At 41.3% G+C, this 22,334-nt stretch overlaps 1 protein-coding gene across 1 annotated transcript in view; it reads right to left on the bottom strand.

The window, feature by feature from the left end:
- APTX (aprataxin) overlaps positions 1 to 20,066 on the bottom strand; it is a 44,147-nt gene extending 24,081 nt beyond the window's left edge. Inside the window, exons 1-3 of the mRNA XM_025852857.2 lie at positions 19,768 to 20,066; positions 19,380 to 19,476; positions 8,708 to 8,784 (exon numbers count right to left, since the gene is read on the bottom strand). The gene's annotated coding sequence lies outside the window, so the exon portion shown is untranslated. The remainder of the gene's footprint in view (positions 1 to 8,707; positions 8,785 to 19,379; positions 19,477 to 19,767) is intronic.
- Between the last annotated feature and the right edge of the window lie 2,268 nt (positions 20,067 to 22,334).

Here is a 22,334-nt window from a genome sequence, read left to right as displayed (position 1 = left end):
TGCAGGCACCTACAACTCTGCCTGCTGGATTCCTCTGGACCCAGGAGCTTTCCTGAGTGCAAACACACCAGAAATGAGGGGAATCTATGCCCTTGGGAGCATTTGTGAAATGATGTAAAGAAGTGGATGGGTAAACTTGTTTCCTCACCTTGGGGTGAAACAACTTTGAAGTATGTACAATATTGTCTCCCAGAGGTTCTCCAGCAACACTAAGCCCCAGTTGCCCTGAGTGATAACCTGCACATTGACTTCCTTCCCATCCCAGCCTCGCTTCTCCACACCCCTACAGGGGCTCCTTTGGATCATCGCCTAAATAACATACTGAAATCCTTGCCTTAGTGTCTGTTTCTGGGAGAATCCACCTAACAAACTCCTATTTTCTAAAAATATTATTTCTCTTTTTAGAAAAGTTAATAATTCCTACTGCTTCCCAACTTTTTAATGTCATACTACAAAGATTAAATCATATTCACAGAACACTGGGGTAAACTTATAAGGAACTAGATGAAAAAAAATCATTACATTTCCTTTATAATTAACTATGGTAAGAAAAATTAAGAGCAGAGTATTTGGAAAAATTGTATTGATTTTGGCTAAATATTCAAATAAAATATTTTTAAATTTTTCATAAGAAGCTTGAGCATGTTTCTGTGAATATTATCTTTTATTTTTTATTTGAGAGAGAGAGCACAAGAGCAAGAGAGATTGAGAGAACAAGAGGAAGGAGGGGCAGAGGGAGAAACAGACTCCCTGCAGAGCAGGGAGCCCAACGAGGGACTTGATCCCAGGACCCTGGGATCATGCCATGAGCTGAAGGCAGACGCTTAACCAACTGAACCACCCAGGCGTCCCCTTTTATTCTTTTTTTAAAGATTTATTTATTTGAGAGAGAGTATGTGTGTGTGAGTAGCGGGAGGGGCAGAAGGAGAGAGACAATCTCATGCAGACTCCACACTGAGCACAGAGATGGAAGCAGGGCTCAATCCCATGATCCTGAGGTCATGACCTGAGCCAAAATCAAAAGTCAGACGCTTAACCAACTGAACCACCGAGGCACCCATGTGAATATTACCTTTTTGACATTGGGTTTCATGATGAAATAAAATATATATTTTCTGATTAAAATTTCTTAATCATAATCTTTTCAAATTCTTGGTAGTCATACCTACAATTGGCACACCAGTAGAGAAGTTTTGTCCTATACATCACAGTGTAAACATGCTAATACATCTATAAACTATACCCTATAATTTACTTTAAGATCTTCCACCTATAATTTAAACCTTATTGTTTTCAACTCCTGCTTTTAGGACTGGGTTAACTTCCTACTATGGGTTGATTTCACAGCTTACTCCCTCATGGTTCTAAATTTCCAAGAGTTCAGGAAAATAGTCACCAAAATCCCAAGTAGTGACATTTATACCATTAATGGTTCATGTTAGAACTTTTATTTCAATTCAGCAATTCTTATTTGTGTGAATCACAGATGTTGTGCTGGTCTCTCCTCAAATTTCTTATAAACATATTAAGAAGAAAGTCACAGGAAGTTCTAACTTGTCCCGCCTTACCTCCCACCATCTCTTCATTCCCAGCCTGTACCAGCAACACCGAACTTCTTACCCTTCAACTCCCTCCTCCCCGATACTGAGATGACCTGTCCCTCCTCTTCCCCACTACTTAAGATCTATTGAGTATCTGCTATATGGTAGGTACATTCCTCAGGTATGAGGAATATAGAAATGAACAAAATAAAGACCCCTTTTCAGTCTAGTGGACAGAAACCTGACAATAACACACAAACAAATGTATGTCACATGGTGATTTAAGTGCTATAAAAAAATACAAATTATACCATGTTGATTAAAAGAACCCTACTCGGGACGCCTGGGTGGCTCAGTCGGTTAAGCGGCTGCCTTTGGCCCAGGTCATGATCCCAGGGTCCTGGGATTGAGTCCCACATCAGGCTCCTTGCTCAGCAGGGAGCCTGCTTCTCCCTCTCTCTCCCTCTGCTTGTGTTCTCTCTGTCAAATAAATAAAATCTTAAAAATAAATTAATTTAATTAAATTAAAAAATAAAATAAAAGAACCTTACTCAAAAGCATTCATACTGATACCATTTATGTTAATTTCTAGAACAGGAAAAACTAGTCTAAAATCTATAGTGGAAAAAAATCGTAACAGTGCTTGCCTATCTAAAAGTAGGACCAGGGATTGACTGAAAAAGGCACTTGAAAGAAGTTTCTTAGTGATGGTGATATTCTGTATCTTGATAAGGGTTTGGGTTAACTGATACATGTGTTTGTCAAAACTCATCAAAATGGTACAGTTAAAACTTATACATTCATTTCTTTCTATGTAAACTTTACCTTAAAAATTTTAAACAAATATTGAACTCTAGTTAATTATATGCAAGCTGAGGTGTTGAAAGGCAAAATGTATTGATACCTGCAATTTATTGAATTGTATTTAAAAAGTAGATGAATAGAAAGATGAAGAAAAGTGAGATAGAGCAAGCAGAGTAAAACACCAGTTCTAGAATCTAGTAGTGGTTATATGGGATGAGCTAAGCCCTGGCCCAAATGCAGTACTCAAATGCATTCCTGATGTTCATGCTATTTTCTGGAATGTTCTTTTCTCCCAAATTCACTCTTCCCCCTCTAATCCATTCACACTGCAGCTATAGAATATATTTCAAAACACAAATCTAACCATATCACTCCCCTGCTTAAATCCTTTCATGGGCCTCCACTACTCATCAAATTAAGACTAAACTCACTGTTTAGTCTTATTTTTACATAAGGTCTAATCCCATCTACTACTCTCCCTTTGCCTATCCACGTACCCAAACACAGGGGCTGTCTTTCAATTTCTTGAACCCATTCAGTCAGGTTCTTGAAAACTACTCTAGCAGAGTAGAAAACTACTCTAGCTAACTTAAAGATGGGGCTGCCCTTGATTCCATTCCCAAACCATATGAATCCTGTACTATCCAGGCCCTCAACCTCATAATTACAGATGGTTAACAGTAACTCCCAGAACAGAAGGGCCTGAACTCTTGGCGCTGTCAAAATCAGCTCTTCCCACTAGTAAGAGGGACATGGCTGTACGAACCCACATGGACACATGCATCCCACATTCTCCAGTGTCTTGGCCTCCAGCCAGATGAAAGCAGAGAAGTGCTAGTTCTCCATTGGCTGGTACATTTATTCATTCATTCAAGTATTTCTGAGCACCTTCTACTTGTCCGACATTGTTTTAGGTACTATGGCTACCACAGTGAACAAAAAGTTCCTGCTTGCAAAGAGCTTACATCTAGTGGGGAGGGGCAGATCATAAAGAAGTATACAGGTCACGTGAGGATAAATGCTATAAAGAAAAAGCAGTATCGGGGCACCTGGGTGGCTCAGTCGTTAAGTGTCTGCTTCGGCTCAAGTCATAATGCCAGGGTCCTGGGATCAAGCCCCACATCGGGCTCTCTGCTCAGCAGGAAGCCTGCTTCTCCCTCTCCCACTCCTCCTGCTTGTGTTCCCTCTCTTGCTGTCTCTGTCAAATAAATTTTAAAAAAAGAAAAGAAAAAGCAGTATAGAAAGTGATGAGGGTATTCTGTGTATTATGCAAGGCCTTTTTTGAGCACAGACCTAAAAGAAGAAGTCATGTGGATATCTAGGTGAAATGGGAAATAATCAAAGGATTTTATTGTTCTTTGAAGATTGATTGATTGATTGATTGATTTGACAGAGACGCAGCGAGGTCAGGAACACAAGCAGGGGGAGTGGGAGAGGGAGAAGCAGGCTTCCCGCTGAGCAGGGAGCGCGATGCGGGGCTCGATCCCAAGACCCTGGGATCATGACCTGAGCTGAAGGCAAACGCTTAACCAAATGAGCCACCCAGGGGCCCCTCATTGAAGGATTTTCATCAGAGGAGTGACCCTTTTTTTTGAGCTCTGCCACCACCAACATATGTTTAGGTGACATATTTTTAAAGGATCATTCTAATTATTTCATGGCACCAGGATCTTTAAAAAAAGGGAATCGTTTACAATTCTGCTGTTTCTTCAAACCTTAATGTCTGTATCCATTCACCACTGAGAGTGTCTCCTCTGTTTTAGGCAGGGAGCTAAGTGGTAAGGATAGAGAAGTCAAGCCAGACACAGCTCCTCCAATCAAGAGTCTTTTAGTCTCTTTAAAAAAAAAAAAAAAAAAAAAAAAGAGTCTTTTAGTCTCGTGAGCATGGGGCCTACATACTTTCACATTTCACAGACTTACCTCTGAGCTATTCTACTCTCCTGAGCCCGTCAATATCCTTCCTGCCAATCCTTCACATACTGACCTAGCTGCTCTACATCAGACTGGATGCCCAGTGGCATTTTCCCGACCAGGGTTTGGCTCCTCTTGGTAACAGATTTGTATGGCTACACTTTTACACTATTCAGACAACCCCAAAAGCCTCCTACCTTGTCACTCGTTTTGTCAGCAAAGCTCCATCTCTGCATATCAAAGTTACACAGTTTAAAATTTACTCTTTCTTTCTACACACATAGAATAACATAACTCTAAATGATATCATTTGTAACAAAAGTTTTTAGCCACTCTCCAGAGGGCTTTTGATACAGAAAAGACCTCACTTTCTTTTTTTTTTTAAAGATTTTTTATTTATTTATTTGTCAGAGAGAAAGAGAGTACAAGCAGAGGGAGAAGCAGGCTCCCTGCTGAACAAGGAGCCCGATGAGGGAACAGGGAGCCTGATGCGGGACTCGATCCCAGGATCCCGGGATCATGACCTGAGCCAAAGGCAGACGCTTAACTGACTGAGCCACCCAGGCGTCCTAAGACCTCACTTTCTACCTATGTGACTTCTCCCTGATGTCGTAGAGAGGGGGGATATGGCGAACATGATTGAAGAGAAAAAAGAACAAAAACATTTTTTGGAAAAGGTAGATTTAGCCTCTCTGTGGTAATCTAATACTTTACTAGACCCTTGATTCTCACTTCTCAGAATTCTCACCTCTATATAGTCCCTCCCCACACTGACTCTGGTCTTGGTCAAGGGACTAGCTTTGGCCAGTGGGACATTTACAAGGACCAGCCTTGATAAATCTTGCATATTATGGCCTATCCTCTTGGGGTGTCCTCTTCAGAACCCAACTGCCATGCTGTGAGAAACCCAGCTTAGCCATGTGAAGAGATCATGTGAAGGAAAACTGGGGTCCTGGCCAACCACCCCAGCTGAGCTCCTGGCTAACAGACAGCATGTGAATGGTCCAGCTTGGAAGGACCCTCCAGCCCTAGTTCAACCATCCCAGCAGTCACCACACAGGAAAAGATGAGCTATGCCTGCTAAGCCTTGTTCTGATCGCAGAATCTTGAGCAAATAAATGACTGTTGTTATATTTTGGGGACAGTTTGTCCCACAGTATTAGATAACCACAACACTCTTTTCTTTAAAAAAAATAAAATAAAATAAGGGGGCACCTGGGTGGCTCAGTCGTTAAGTGTCTGCCTTCGGCTCAGGTCATGGTCCCAGGGTCCTGGGATCAAGCCCTGCATCGGGCTCCCTGCTCGGCGGGAAGCCTGCTTCTCCCTCTCCCACTCCCCCTGCTTGTGTTCCCTCTCTCGCTGTGTCTCTCTCTGTCAAATAAATAAGTTAATTAAATCTTTAAAAAAAATAAAATAGGGCGCCTGGGTGGCTCAGTTGGTTAAGCGACTGCCTTCGGCTCAGGTCATGATCCTGGAGTCCCGGGATCGAGTCCCACATCGGGCTCCCTGCTCAGCAGGGAGTCTGCTTCTCCCTCTGACCCTCCCCCCCTCATGTGCCCTCTCTCTCTCATTCTCTCTCTCAATAAATAAAATTTTAAATAAAAATAAATAAATAAATAAATAAAATAAAAGAGGCACTGTTCCACTGTCTGCTGGAATTCTTAAGACTGAAATGTATAAACTTCAGGTCAAGGTTCAGCTTCCCTAACAAGAGAACTGCCTTATATACTTGTGTAATTGTTAGCTTAATGTCTGTGCCCTCATTCATCTGTAACCTCCATGAGGGAAGGGATTATGTCTGTCATGGTCAATATTGTCTCATTGACCTAGAAAAGACCCTAGCACATAGTAGGCACTCAATCAATATTTTAGTAAATCAATATTATGTTGATTTACTAGCTATGTTAGTTCCTATGTTTGAATAAGATAGTAATTCTTTGACCACTGTTATTTTTAGCAAACACTTCTACAATGTTTACTACCTGTAGGTACCTGTACTTTACATTAACTCATTAACTATTTAGTCTTCACAATAACCCTATGGGCTAGGTACTATTATCATCCCCTTTTACAGATAAGGAAACTGAGGTACAGGAAGGATAAATAACTTGCTGGTCGCAGGGCCAGGATTCAAACCCAGGGAGTCAATTTCCAGAATCCATATTCTTAGCCACTACATTATCTCTCCCAGATTCCTATCCTAAGTCTGGCAGCACCATTGCTGTTGAAACAAGAATAAGGTGACACATCAGAAGAGGAAGAGCATCATTGTGATAAAGACATCGCTGTGACTCTGTAGATAGAAAACTGCACACAGAGATGAAGTTCTTGCTCTGAAACACCTTTACGATGTCAGTGACATCAGGAATGAAAGGTGGTGACATCCTCCAGGAAGACCCTTATGCCAGGCCCTACCCCCAAACTTCCAACTCTGCTAGCTAGAAGGACTAAACACCAACCTATGAGCTCAGCTCAACCCCATTCACCCTACAGGGCTGCAAAGAGCTCTGAGACAGTGGCTGCTAGGTCAGCACTGAGTCTCTTTTAATGCCCATGCTACTGAAACTATGACTGGGTCTTCCTGATGCTCAGCACAGAAACCGATGGCAAAGGCGCACCATGGCCTCATCACAAGCCCTACCTTTCCTTAAAGGAAAACTTGGATGTGGAAGTCTGGATTTAAGCCAGCAGCACTCTCAAGGTCACCTGCAAACTGACCTCCCAGTTTGATGAGTACAGTACTTTCTTAACCCAACACCACCACTACCACCACCAGCAAGCGTGTATACACACACACAAATGCCTCTGGCCTCACTCCCATGTTTGGAGAAAACATAAGAAATTTAATGTTAAAATACTGAAATGGGTGGTGCAGTCAGTTAGGTGTCTGACTCTTGGTTTCAGCTCAGGTCATGATCTCAGCGTCCTGGGATTGAGCCCCAGGTCAGGCTCCTAGCTCAGCGTGGAGTCTGCTTAAGATTCTCTCTCTCCCTCTCCCTCTGCCCCTCCTGCTCATGCTGTCTCTCTCTCTCTCTCTAAAATAAATAAATGAAATCTTCTAAAAAAATTACTGAAATGGCGGTTTAACCCAAGAGTAGAATTATTTCATAACTGCATTGCTAGATAGGTACAAAAGGTGTGCAGAGTTGGGGAGCAGGATTTTAAGTCTTGGAAATTAGAGGGGCCTTTCTAGAGAGAGTCTTCTCCATTTGACAGTCACTCAACAAATACTTTTTGCCCCCTGCTATACGCCAATAACTGTGCTGGTGCAGGAGATAAAACACTGTGAAGCCATGATCTCTGAGACAGCCCCCCAGCTCAGTGAACCCACTGAATCTCTTTTGGGTGTGCTGCCATCCGGCTGTAAGAGGCATCCTTGTGAACTGGCCGCCCTGCCAGTAATGCTGTCAAGGACACCGCTCCTGATATAACACACTGTTCTCTTAAGAGCAGCCCCGGGAAACAGTCCAATCTGATCTCAGCTCAGGAAACAGTTTTACTTTTGCAGAGTAATGGGTTTGTTTTTTTATCAATGGACACCATGAACTGTGGGACCAATGAGGCTGTCAGCTTAGAGATAAATTCATGGCCCAGCTGTAGCAAATGTGAAGGTCATTCCTACATGCACTTTTAGCTTTGTCCCTGTTTCTGTTTGGTCTCTACCCATGTTTTTATTTCTTCATTTTCTGCACTTTTAATTTATAGCATCTTGGGGGGTGGGGTTTTTTTTGTTTGTTTTTTGGGCTCTTCTTGTATCCTTAGAAATGGCTATGAACACTTCTGGAAGAAGATATCACTGTCAATGTTTATAATACACTATACACATATACACATATGCTATGTTAGAGGTGGGTTCACAGCATGATGTGGGAACACAAGAGAGCTTATAATTCTGTAAAGAGCATGAGAGAAGACCTTGCATAAGGCTCATGCTTGCTTGAGTTGAATCTTTTACTTGTTCTTTGTTTTGTTAAGGATGTTGTAGAGTTTACTGATAATGTGACAAGCATTAAACAAAATTAACTTGCTGCCAAGTACAAGATACTAAAAAAAAAAAAAATTCTTGCAGAGATTTTTATGTCATTTCATGGGTTCATGGGACATCATAGAAATTGTTTACAACCAACTGAGTCTACTTCCATGAGTTTCCTCTCATCAAGTTTTTATTCTGACAAAAAGAGGATGGGGACAAACAATTCACATCTACATCAGAATTTATGTGCAGAGAAGGAAATTCAGATGGAATATCAAAATAAAATTGGAAAATACTTGATTGCAAAGGGAGGTGATAAATTAAAATATTTACCTACAAGATATATATCTACACAAAATGTTATCAAACTGCATTATTCAAATAAAGGAAGACAAACAAGATTTAGGAATTAAAATGATCGAGATCAAAAGTCTCAGTTTGGAGGGGATATTAAGAATCATTTAGTTCAGTTGCGTACCTGTGCAGCAGTATTGCTCCTTAATTCTTCATTCCATCTTGCAGGTAGACCCCCGGCCTTGGACTTTCCCTGGCTGCCTGTGTGAGAACAGGGTGAGAAAAAAAATAGTTGCTGACACATTGTTTTAAGTGTGCTTGATCAGCAGATTATTTTTAAATACACTCAGTTTGAGCTCCTTTTCTTTTCTTAAAAAAGAGCTCTATCGATGTAAAAACTCATATTGACCCACTGCATACAGAGGACCTCAAAAAAGAACTAAGTCAGGATTACATGGATGAAGCATTCCGCAATTTACAAAAAGACAGCAATAAACATGTTAACATCCTTTCATTCTTCAGCAGTGCGAAAAATTACAACTGTCTTTCTTCACGTTAGAAAAAGAGAGAAATAGAAAAGGTAAACCAGATAGACTCCATGACCTCTTTCAGTTATCTACAAGGCCTGGCACTTTAAAGGGGATACTAGTCTGTCTTTGCATTGGGGAAAATTATTGACTTTTAACTTAGAGGGACTAAAGAGAATGCATTACTCTTTTTGCCCCTCTGCCTTTCTCTTAGAATTTTTTGAAAGCCTTAGAAGTAAAATTATCAGGAAATTGCTCACTGCTAAGACGAAAGGCTACTCTGAACTCGGCAATTAGTCATGCTGACATTTCCTGGAGGAGGGCAGCCCAGGCCCACAGAAAAGCCACCATAGCACTAAGCTGGACGCTCCACGAGGGCAGAAACACCTCTGCTTCTTCACAATGTTAGATATTCAGCTCCTGGCTTAGAGTCTGGCACAATGCATATTCATTTATTCACTCAATAAATATTTATTGAATAACTACTCTGTGCCAGGCAATGTTCCAGATGCCTGGGATATAACATAAAACAAAACAAAGATTCCTGCGCAAGTGAAATTTTAGTTCGATTGGGATAGGGGTACAGAGAGAAGAGACAATGGGTAAATAACAGGTTATGTCAAGAGTGCAGTGGACACAAGAAAAAGTAGAGCAGGTAAAGGGGGGATTGGGAAGTGCTGAGAAGGAACAGTAGATTGCAATTTTGAATAGGGTAGACACTGTGGGTCTCATTGAGGTGACATTTATTTATTTATTTAAATTTTATTTATTTGAGAGAGAGAATGAGATAGAGCGAGCATGAGGAGGGGAGGGTCAGAGGGAGAAGCAGACTTCCTGCTGAGCAGGGAGCTCAATGGGGGACTCAATCCAGGGACTCCAGGATCATGACCTGAGCCAAAGGCAGTCGCTTAACCAACTGAGCCACCCAAGCACCCGAGGTGACATTTAAACAAAGACTTGAGGGAGATAAAGTGCTCAACAAACATTTGTTGATTAAAAGCAGGGAGCCTGCTTCTCCCTCTCCCTCCGCCTGCCGTTCCCCCTGCTTGTGCTCTCTCTTTCTCTGACAAATAAATAAAATCTTTAATAAATAAAGGAATTAAAGCAAAATTAAGAAAGCAGAAAAGTATAAGGCATGTTCAGGGGATGATGAGAAAAGTAGAGAGAGAGGGTAGACTATTAGAGATGAATCTGGGAAGGAGGTAGGAGGCTCACTAAGAAGGGCCCTGGGTGCAAAGAGCTAAAGGATATCGATTTACAAAATTTAGAGTTTACAAAGAACTCTCTTTTATGGTCTTATTTATCATATCTCCAGCAAAGTTAAATTCATCTCCATTTTACCAATAAGGAAACTATGCTCAGAGAAGTTTAGTAATTTTCCTGAGATCACATAGCCAGTAAGATGCAGAGCCAGAACTTAAATCTGACTTCCAACTTCAGGCTGTCCCTACAGCCATGTTATCTCCACCAAGAAAAAGTACAAAGGTAGTAGAAAGAAAGGAGAGTTCTAAAATACACAGTAAAATACATAAATGATCACATGCCAGTTATCAAAAAAGATAGGATATAAAAATAAAATGTAATGTAAGCTCTTATTTTTTTAATTTTTTTAATGTAAGTTTTCAAAATTATACACTCTGTAGAGCAACCAATAGATTGTAGGTGCGCAACAAAAAATTAAAAGACAGTAAACTAGGGCGCCTGGGTGGCTGAGTCAGTTAAGCATCTGTATTCAGCTCAGGTCATGATCTCAGGGTCCTGGGATCGAGCCCCACATTGGGCTCTCTGCTCAGCGGCGGGTCTGCTTCTCCCTCTCCCTCTGTGATCTCTCTCACTTTTGCTCTCTCTCAAATAAAGAAATAAAAATCTTTAAAAAGATAGTAAACTAAGAACCCGTTTTGAATCGTGCCACTGTGGTTTCAGCAACAGAAAATACTTAGCTACAAATCTATTTCTACCATAAGAGCCTTTCTTTTTACTACAAACTTTTCAGATTTTCTCTTACAAACACAGTAATACTTTGTAATTTGCTTTTCTTTTTTTTTTTAAAAGATTTTATTTATTTATTTGACAGAGAGAGACACAGCGAGAGAGGGAACACAAGCAGGGGGAGTGGGAGAGGGAGAAACAGGCTTCCCACTGAGCGGGAAGCCCGATGTGGGACTCGATCCCAGGACCCTGGGATCATGACCTGAGCTGAAGGCAGACGCTTAACGACTGAGCCACCCAGGTGCCCCTTTGTAATTTGCTTTTCATTAATAGAAAGTATTATTTCTCAATTATGTAAGAAATACATGAATACTTTATTTAAAAAGTTGAAGTCCCTAACCTCAGAGATAAGTAAGCAGTACTATCAGACTGGAGTGTACCCTCCACTTCTTTTTCTATGGATACTTGTCTATCCAAGTGCTTCCTGACTACATGTGAGGATTAATATGTTTAAAACTGAACTCACCATTTTGCCCTCAGAGCTAACCAGGTCCCCTGATTTCCTGTGTCAGTAAATGGCATCACTAATCAGAAACTTTACATTCCATATTTTATCTGCCCACTCACCTATCATATCTGATCATCAATCTATTCCTATAAGTTTACCTCTATAAGGTCTGTTGTTAACAGCCTCTCTTCTCCATTTTCACTTCCACTGCTTTAATACTGGTTCTCTTTACTCACTGATTCTACTACTGCCCAGCCAGGTTCATGGCTGTGTGACCTGTGCGGTCACACAGGGTCTCACACTTAGAAAGGCCACGTGCTTGGTTTAATGCTCTGCTGGCACTGTCTTAAAATTATTAATAATTTTTTTAATAAGGGGTCCTATGTTTTTATTTTGCTGTAATAGCATCCTAACTGGTCCCCATTTTCCCAATAAGGCCCTGCTGCAACCCACCCTCCACAACTCTGTAGGGAATTAAAAAAAAGATATTCCATTGGAATTAGGTCAAGCAATACATGGCACAGAGGTCTGCCAAATTTGAGGCTGAGAGTTCTGAAGTATGACTTTAAATTGAAAAGATGAATTAATGAAGAATTAAATTTTGATATAACCAAAGAACTAACCCCCTTATCTGTGGATACTTTTTGCATTACAAGTACTTAGGGAAAATGGCCAAAGTAAACACAACACTCTGCGAAGCCAGAGTGGTAGGGAAGACAACAGGCCTTGCATTCAGAAAGATTGAGTTCAAATTCCAAACTTGACCACTTTGGTGGGACTTTGGGCAAGTTACTCAAATTCTCAAATTTTTATTTTCCTTTTTTTTTTTAAGATTTTATTTATTTGACAGAGAGAGACATAGTGAGAGAGGGAACACAAGCAGGGGGAGTGGGAGAGGGAGAAGCAAGCTTCCCAAGGAGCAGGGAGCCCGATGCGGGGCTTGATCCCGGGATCCTGGGATCATGACCTGAGTCTAAGGCAGATGCTGAGCCACCTAGGCACCCCTCAAATTTTTATTTTCCTATTGATAAAATAGAGAAAATTATCTGTCAGAACTTTTGTGAGACTCAAAAAATCATAGAGACCCAGTTCAGTTCAACAGTTACTGAATGTCTACTCTGTGCCAGACCATGCCTTTATGCCAATGACATCAAGATGAATGACTTCCTTCTCAAGGATACATTATGGAAAATAGGACGTGACTGAGGTGAGGAGTAACTTTATAATGGAAAAACCTAACAAATGCTACCTCACCAGGTGTGATCAGTTAAACATCGACAGTGATAAGTCAGGTTCATAGTATGTACCTTGGATACGATATAATGAAACTAAGTACTTTAACCCTGTGGTCTTACTCCCCCAAACCCATTTGTAGGACCAAACTAAAATGGAGTCACTTATGTCAAGGACAAAACGGAGATGGTCAATGCAGGCATATAAGGGTAACTTAACTTAACCTTACAGGAATTTATAGTTCTTCTCAGAAATCAGCAAGTACATTAGTCAATCCCCAAATGCCAAGTCTGTTCATGCCATCTTTGGACTTACTCATTCCCTACTCAGCTTACCCTAATACAAACAAGAAAGAAGACCACTAGGCAACCAATCATCTGAAAAAACCAAGCAAGTTCCACATTTACCCCATGAAAAATCCCTTGGACTGTGGCAACTTGAAACTCATTACTCTAGTTTCCCTAAGCTCCCCAGCTTGCAGGCAGAAAGCCTTACAACAAACTCATCTTTCTGTTTTGTTTTATTCAGTGTGCAGTTTGGATTTTGACACTATAAACCCAGTCTCACCATGAGAAAAACATTAGACAAACCCAAATTGAAAGACGGAGTCTACAAAATACCTGGCCAGTGCTCCTTAAAACTGTCCAAGTTATCAAAAATAAGAGGGGCGCCTGAGTGGCTCAGTCATTAAGCATCTGCCCTCGGCTCAGGTCATGATCCCAGAGTCCTGGGATCGAACCCAGCCCCACATCAGGCTCCCTGCTCCGTAGGAAGTTTGCTTTTCCCTCTCCCACTCCCCCTGCTTGTGTTCCCTCTCTCGCCGTCTCTCTGTCAAAAAATAAATAAAATCTTTAAAGAAAATAAAAAAAAAATAAATTTTAAAAATCTGAGAAACTGTAGCAGTTAAGAGGAGTCCAAGGAGACATGAGGACTAAAAGTACTGTGGTATCCTGGATAGAGTTCTGAACAGAAAAGGGACATTAAGTACAAACTAAGGAAATTCAAATAAAGATGGGCCTTAGTTACTAATCATGTATCAGTATTGGTTCATTTGTTGTAACTACTATTATCATTTGAACACTCTGAAATAGGGAAAACTGGATGCCAGCTATAAAGGAATTTGCTGTACTAGCCTTGCAACTTTTCTAATCTTAAACCATTCTAAAATAAAAAGGGTATTTTAAAAAAAATAAAAACTGGGGGTGCCTGGGTGGCTCAGTCACTTAAGCATCTGTCTTCAGCTCAGGTCATGATTCTGCGGTCTTGGGATCAAACCCCACGTAGGGCTCCCTGCTCCCTACTCCCTCTGCTTCTCCCTCTCCCCTGACCCTTCCCCCTGCTCATGCTCTCACTCACTTTCTCTCAAATGAATAAATTAAAAAAAAATAAAAAAATAAAAAAATAGGGTGCCTGGGTGGCTCTGTCGGTTAAGCATCTGCCTTCAGTTCAGGTCATGATACTCAGGGACCTGGGATCAGGCCCCTCATTGGGCTCTCTGCTCAGCAGGGAGTCTGCTTCTCCCTTTCCCTCTGTCTCTCAAATAAGTAAATAAAATCTTTAAAAATAAATAAATAATAACAACTGGAAGGGTGAGGGGTTGCAGGAGAGAAGAGCTCATAAAGAAGATAAACCATGTATAGTTATAAAGAGAAGAACAAGAACAAATTGGTGATACTCAAAAAAAGTATTTCCAAAATATGCAATGAAAAAAGAGTCTCTTCAATAAATGGTACTGGGAAAACTGGACAGCCACATGCAGAAGAATGAAACTCGACCATTCTCTAACACCATACACAAAGATAAACTCAAAATGGATGAAAGACCTCAATGTGAGACAGGAATCCATCAAAATCCTAGAGGAGAACATAGGCAGTAACCTCTTGGACATCAGCCACAGCAACTTCTTTCAAGATACATCTCCAAAAGCCAGTGAAAGAAAAGCAAAAATGAACTTATGGGACTTCATCAAGATAAAAAGCGTCTGCACAGCAGAGGAAACAGTCAACAAAACAAAGAGGCAACCCACAGAATTGGAGAAGATATTTGCAAATGACACTACAGATAAAGAGCTGGTATCCAAGATCTATAAGGAACTTCTCAAACTCAACACCCAAAAAACAAATCATCAAGTCAAAAAATGGGCAGAAGACATGAACAGACACTTCTCTGAAGAAGACATACAAATGGCTAACAGACACATGAAAAAATGTTCATCATCATTAGCCACCAGGGAAATTCAAATCAAAACCACATTGAGATACCACCTTACACCAGTTAGAATGGCAAAAATGGACAGGAAAAGAAACAACAGATGTTGGAGAGGTTGTAGAGAAAGGGGAGCCCTCTTACACTGTTGGGAATGCAAGTTGGTACAGCCACTTTGGAAAACAGTGTGGAGGTTCCTCAAAAAATTAAAAATAGAGCTACCCTATGACCCAGCAATTACACTCCTGGGTATTTACCCCAAAGACACAGATATAGTGAAAAAAAGGGCCCTGTGCACCCCAGTGTTCATAGCAGCAATGTCCGCAATAGCCAAACTGTGGAAAGAGCCGAGATGCCCTTCAACAGATGAATGGATAAAGAAGATGTGGTCCATATGTACAATGGAATATTACTCAGCCATCAGAAAGGATGAATACCCAACTTCTACATCATCATGGATGGGACGGGAGGAGATGATGCTAAGTGAAATAAGCCAAGCAGAGAAAGTCAATTATCATATGGTTTCACTTATTTGTGGAACACAGGGAATAGCATGGAAGACAGGAAAAGGAAGGGAAAAATGAAGTGGGAGAAATCAGAGGGAGAGATGAACCATGAGGGACTATGGACTCTGAGAAACAAACAGGGTTTTAGAGGGGAGGGGGATGAAGGGATGGGGTAGCCCGGTGATGGGTATTAAGGAGGGCACGTACTGCATGGAGCACTGGGTGTTATACAAAAACAATGGATCGTGGATCACTGCATCAAAAACTAATGATGTGTTGTACAGTGACTAACATAACGTAATAAAATAAAATAAAATAAAAATATTTCCAGCCCCACTAGGCCCCACAGTCAATTAAAAATTAAAGGTTTCAAAAAATATAATTTATACAAGCATAAGAAACAGCATTTTAGCTGCAATTTACTTTCCATTTTGTGCTTTCCAATAAAAATTTTCTTTTTTTTTTTAAAGATTTTATTTATTTGAGAGAGAGAATGAGGGAGAGAGAGCACATGACAGGGGGAGGGTCAGAGGGAGAAGCAGACTCCCCGCTGAGCAGGGAGCCCGATGCGGGACTCGATCCCAGGACCCCAGGATCGTGACCAGAGCCGAAGGCAGTCACTTAATCAAATGAGCCACCCAGGCACCCCCAAAAGTTTCTCTTTTTAATCTAAAGAAAAGAGTATAGCAGTAACTCTACACATCCAAAACTGGACTCACCTTCGCCCTCCCCAATTCTGCCCCACCACAGCCTTCTCATCCTCCTCTTTCTGGGCCTCCTGTCTCAGGAAGGGCCTCCCCAATCATCGTGTTGCTCAGGCCAGAACACTGGAAGTCAGCTATGACTCCTTCTCCCTCACCTCTGCAGCTGGTCACCACGAGCTGCAGATTCCACCCCTATGTTTCTATTTCTATTTCTCTTCCTCTCCATTTCTATTATTTAGGCCTCACCACTTGTGATCTTATCTATACAATAAAAGCTTCCTAAGAATCCATCTTTCACATCAGTACCAAATGACTGTTTGAAAATGTAAATATGATCAAATCCCATCTGTAAAAAAGGGTTGCTGTGAAGATTAATGTATGACAACATTTGTAGAAAGTTCAGCACAGTGCCTGACAGGCACTCAGAAAGAAAAAAGTCAGCTCATAGTGGTTATATTACCATCCTCCATAGAATCCTCCAGGGGTTTTTCAAGATAAACATCACACTACTAGCATAGTGTTCAAGCCCTAATGACTTGGCTTCTGCCATGCCTCTAGCCATTTCCAGCTACCTCCTTGGACACCTGTAATCTGGTCACATGGTTGGGGAAAGTTATAAAGCATACCACTGAAATAAAATAAATGGTAAGACAAGAGACCATTCATGATAACAAAAAGACAGTGTTTAGTAACAACTTCAAGAAAAAATGATCAGGACCTACCTTTTATTTATTTATTTAAGATTTTATTTATTTATTTGACAGAGAGAGACAGCGAGAATAGGAACACAAGCAGGGGGAGTGGGAGAGGGAGAAGCAGGCCTCCCACTGAGCAGGGAGCCTGATGCGGGGCTCGATCCCAGGACCCCAGGACCATGACCGGAGCCAAAGGCAGACGCCCAACGACTGAGCCACCCAGGCGCCCCAGGACCTACCTTTCAAAAAATAGCAACTATAAAATACAATAGAGGGAATATGCAGCTGTATGCATAATGTACCTTGTCCACAGGTAGGAAAATACAACGTTATAAACATGTTAAGTCTCCCCAAACTGACTAATGTATAAAAGCACTGTAATTGTAATCACAATCAAAGTCACATTGGGATTTGGGGGAAATTGGCCAGAAATATTTTTTTTTATTTTTTTTAAAGATTTTATTTGTTTGAGAAAGAGAGAACGAGAGAGAGCACATGAGAGGGGTTAGGGTCAGAGGGAGGAGCAGACTCCCTGCCAAGCAGGGAGCCCGACGTGGGACTTGATCCAGGGACTCCAGGATCATGACCTGAGCCGAAGGCAGTCGCTTAACCAACTGAGCCACCCAGGCACCCTGGCCAGAAATATTCTTAAATTCATCTTGGAAGGATAAACATACTAGAAAAGTGCCAGGAAAAACTATAAAAAGGAACAGGTGCCTGGGTGGCTCAGTTGGTTAAGCAGCTGCCTTCAGCTCAGGTCATGATCCCAGGGTCCTGGGATCGAGTCCCACATCAGGCTCCCTGCTCAGCGGAGAGCCTGCTTCTCCCTCTCCCTCTGCCTGCCTCTCTGCCTACTTATGCTCTATCTCTGTCAAATAAATAAATAAAATTTTTAAAAAAACTATAAAAAGGAGGAGCAGTGAGAGGAACTAGGCCTCCCAGACATTAAAATGCATTTTAAGGAGCGCCTGGGTGGCTCAGTCAGTTAAGTATCTGCCTTCAGCTCAGGTCATAGTCCGAGGATCCTGGGATCCAGCCCCACATCAGGCTCCCTGCTCAACTGGGAGTCTGCTTCTCCCTCTCCCTCTGCCCCTCCCCTGCTCATGCTTGCACTCTCACTCTCTCAAATAAATAAATAAAATCTTTAAAAAATAAAAAAAATGCAGGGCACCTGAGTGGCTCAGTTGTTAGGCGTCTACCTTCGGCTCGGGTCATGATCCTGCAGTTCTGGGATTGAGCCCCGCATCGGGCTCCCTGCTCAGAGGAAAGCCTGCTTCTCCCTCTCCCACTCCCTCTGCTTGTGTTCCCTCTCTCGCTCTCTCTCTGTCAAATAAATAAATAAAAATCTTTAAAAAAATAAAAAAATGCATTTTAATGTAAATTTACTATGTGAGAAAAATGGCATTTCACATTAGGCAGGAAAAATAGAGTATTAAAACAGAAAAACTAGCTCACCATTTGAAGAAAAATAAAACTCAGTTTCTTACAAATAATCCTCAGCACTTAAACCAAAATCAATTCTAGGTGGAAAAAGATTTACAGGGTAAAAAATGGAACCATGAAAGTACTAGAAGAAAACCTGGGAGAATACGTTCATAATGTTGGATTGGTGAAAGCTTCCTAAGCATAACAAATGAAGAAGAGGGGAGAGGGAGAAAGAATGGAGAAGAAACACAAAAGCCAAAAAAGGGAAAGGGTAGTTACTTATTACAATTTTAAACCTGCAGTTAAGTTGTCCCAGCAATTTCAAATCTAGATGTCCATCGTACAGAAGCACTGGTATGAGTGTCTACAGCTATATTTGAGAATTTCTCCACAGCATTGTTTGTAAAACACTGGAAATTGCCAAAACGTTCGTCAATAGGGGAATGGTTAAATAAACTGTAATACCTGCATACTGTATACTATGAAGCCGTTAAAAATAACAAGGTAGATTTATTTATTCTAACATGGTAAGATGACAATAAATTAAATGAAAGCGGCAAGTTACAAACAGCATGTATAATACAATACCATTTCTTAACCCAAAAAAACACACAAACTAAATTATTGCTCATCTTTTTGTATTTTATATAAATAAGAATGCTTAAAAGTGCTAAGTTTGCTTACTGAAAAGTTAAAATATTCATAAAGACATATTTTTAGCATCACTGTTTCTATGAAAGAAAAATATTACAACATATGTAATGATGTTCTTTAAGGCCACCAAGAATTACCTAAATTTGCTGTTGGGGTGACAAATTACTAGTTCAAAGCTTGAATTGGGAGGAGAGGATTTTATACTTTTTTAAGTTTAATTTTTTAAATAAGTACTACATTCAAATAGGTTAAAAATTCCAAAGTTACAAAATGGTATATTCTGAAATGTCTCCCTCCCATTCTCCTCTCACCAGCACCTACCTCTCCCCAAAGGCAACCATATCACAAGTTTTTCGGTATCCTTGAGAAATATTCTATACACATCCAAGTAAATAAGCACATAGTCTTCCTTTTCTTTTAAACCAACTTTTATGCCCCTTATTTTATTTTTAATAAGTAATTAAGCTCACTTAGCTTGCTGGTTTTAAAAGGATTTTTGATATCACATTTCATAGCTTTATGTTGACTTCCATCGTTCTCAAAGCTGTATGAATTTCCATTGGATTCCTGAGGCAAAAAGAAACATAATATTTAAATATAGTAATATTTAAGAAATACTAGACACAGTAATATTTATTGTGGAAACTCTCAGTTGAAGTGATTTGATATATATTCTACTTATCATTTCACATGCTTAACCAATGTTAGATTAACAAACGCACTGTTTATAGTATGATAAAGTCAGAATTTTAGAACTACAACGCCTCAGAACACATGAATAAACTTGTCATTGTTTACTGTTCTCTATTAATTGTTTATGTTCTTATACCTGCTGGTCTCTTGATCTGGAATACTCACCTGGATGTGCAAGGTTCTGCTATTCAGAATCTCAATACTCTTCCTTTTCCTTTATTGGCATTTACAACACAACTCGTCCTTTTTTGTGTGGTGAGATCCTCAAAGGCAGGAACATGATTTAAATGATTTTTATATTACCAAACCCTAGTGCTCAGCCTGCAGTATTAGACTTCCATAAGTGTTGGTTAAAGAAAAAAAGTTTTTACCACAGGCAATAAGTTGAGATGGTAACCTCTAAGATTGTAAAGATTTGGTGCCTCTCGGTGGAAGCAAAAGCAGAGAAGTGAAGAAGTGCATCGAGGAAAACTGCTGATAAGCTTGGTGTAACTAGGTGCACAGTTTATTTTTTTTTTAAAGATTTTATTTATTTATTTGAGAGAGAGAGAATGAGAGATAGAGAACACGAGAGGGAAGAGGGTCACAGGGAGAAGCAGACTCCCTGCCGAGCAGGGAGCCCGATGCGGGACTCGATCCCGGGACTCCAGGATCATGACCCGAGCCGAAGGCAGTCGCTTAACCAACTGAGCCACCCAGGCGCCCAGGTGCACAGTTTAAATAAAAGAGATAATGCTGAAAAAGTACGCATCAGGATGCATTCAGGGTAAAGTTCAAAATCCTGAGCTTAGCAAGATATATCCAAGGTTGTTCCCCAAATAGCTCTGAAGCCTAGCCTACTGCCACCAGCTCCCTTAGCTGTGGCAACATCCAATTGCTTGCAATTCCGTAGAAGTATCACATTCTTTCACTTCTTAGCCTTCTCTTGTGCTTTGTTGGGAATGTTTTCATCCCTTTAAAAACTCAGATCAATGGAGGTTCCTCAAAAAGTTAAAAATAGAGCTACCCTACGACCCTGCAATTGCACTAAGTACATACCCCAAAGATACAAATGTAGTGATCTGAAGCCGCACCTGCCCCTCAATGTTTACAGCAGCAATGTCCACAGTAGCCAAACTATGGAAAGAGCCCAGATGTCCATCAGCAGATGAATGGATAAAGAAGATGTGGTCATATATGATGGAATACTACTCAGCCATCAAAAAAATGAAATCTTGCCATTTGCAACAACATGGATGGAACTAGAGAATATTATGCTAAGCGAAATAAGTCAAAGAAAGACAATTATATGATTTCACTCATATGTGGAATTTATTTTTTTTTTTAAAGATTTTATTTATCTGACAGAGAGAGACACAGCGAGAGAGGGAACACAAGCAGGGGCAGTGGGAGAGGGAGAAGCAGGCTTCCCGCCGAGCAGGGAGCCCGATGTGGGGCTCGATCCCAGGACCCTGGGATCATGACCTGAGCCGAAGGCAGACGCTTAACGACTGAGCCACCCAGGCGCCCCATATGTGGAATTTAAAAAACAAAACGGAGAAGCATAGAGGAAGGGGGTGAAAATAAAACAAGATATAATCAGGGAGGGAGACAAACCATAAGAGACTCTTAACCATACGAAACAAACTGAGTTGCTGGAGAGGAGGGGTGTGGGGGATGGGGTAACTGGGTGATGGGCATCAAGGAGGGCACGCAGTATAACGAGCACTGGGTTTTCTAAACAACTGATGTATCACTGAACTCTACCTCAGAAACTAGTGACACACTATTTGCAATTGAATTTAAATTTTTAAAAAATGACATCTTAAAAAAGAAAAAAATATCGGCTCAACTACTTTCCCACGGATGCTTTCCCTATTCCATCAGATTTGATCTATCTTGTGGTTCTCTCAAGTTCGTTGATATGTCCGGTTACCCACTAAAATCTAAGTGATGTGAACCGGGCTTTTTCTACTTTGCATCTCCAGCTTCCTTGGTGGTAGATAAATACTCCCATATTTAGTATTATTGAATATAAGCCTCCATTTTCCATTATGGCCCCCATCCCAACATTTTAAAGTGCAAGGACTCACTTCGCAGACTGTAAATCCAAGTTCACAGACTGGTAGGGCTTAAAAATTTAGGTCAAGTAAGTCGATTTGGTGCCTCTCACTGGCCAACAGGGTGAATGCCAGGCCAGGAGTCCAAGGCCCTCAGTTTGCATCAAGGTATTCCAAACATTTCCTGGTGCCCAACGTGTGGGACACAGTCAGGGCCAAGGCAAATAACATACGTACAGGGGCCTAGACTTGCACAAAGAGCTCTTCCCACTTGCAATTTGGTGGATTACAAGGCCACGGACTACGCATGAAAAGGAGCAAGATCAGAGGACTGAGATTGTCCAGAACAAGGCACTTCTTCCTCGGCGGGTTCCCAGAATCTCAGGGCTGAGGAACTAAGACAATTACAGATGCCCAAAGCTGCAAAAGAAAAGCCGGCAGGAAGGGAGTACGGCGGGGCTTTGTTCTAAGAGGTTCCTGTTCCGAACTCAGCTCCCGCATGGGGCTCGGTTCCCAAGCCGTCGCAGGCGGCGGCGGCGGCGCCGTCCGCCCTGCGGTTTCGGGAATCCGGAGTTGGCCAGTTACTGCACCGCTCGTTAGCAATCCCTGCTCCCGCCCGAGACTTCCGCACTCTCTGGCCCACGGGGTGGAGGAAGGAACTCCAGAAAGTTCCACAAGCACCAGAAACCCAAG

This window comes from Callorhinus ursinus, unplaced genomic scaffold, assembly GCF_003265705.2.
Source record: "Callorhinus ursinus isolate GAN/ISIS: 27379988/994484 unplaced genomic scaffold, GSC_fseal_2.0 scaffold42, whole genome shotgun sequence".
NCBI lineage: Eukaryota > Metazoa > Chordata > Mammalia > Carnivora > Otariidae > Callorhinus > Callorhinus ursinus.
Note: the sequence above shows the minus strand (reverse complement) of the source record. Positions and strands in the feature narration are given on the sequence as shown.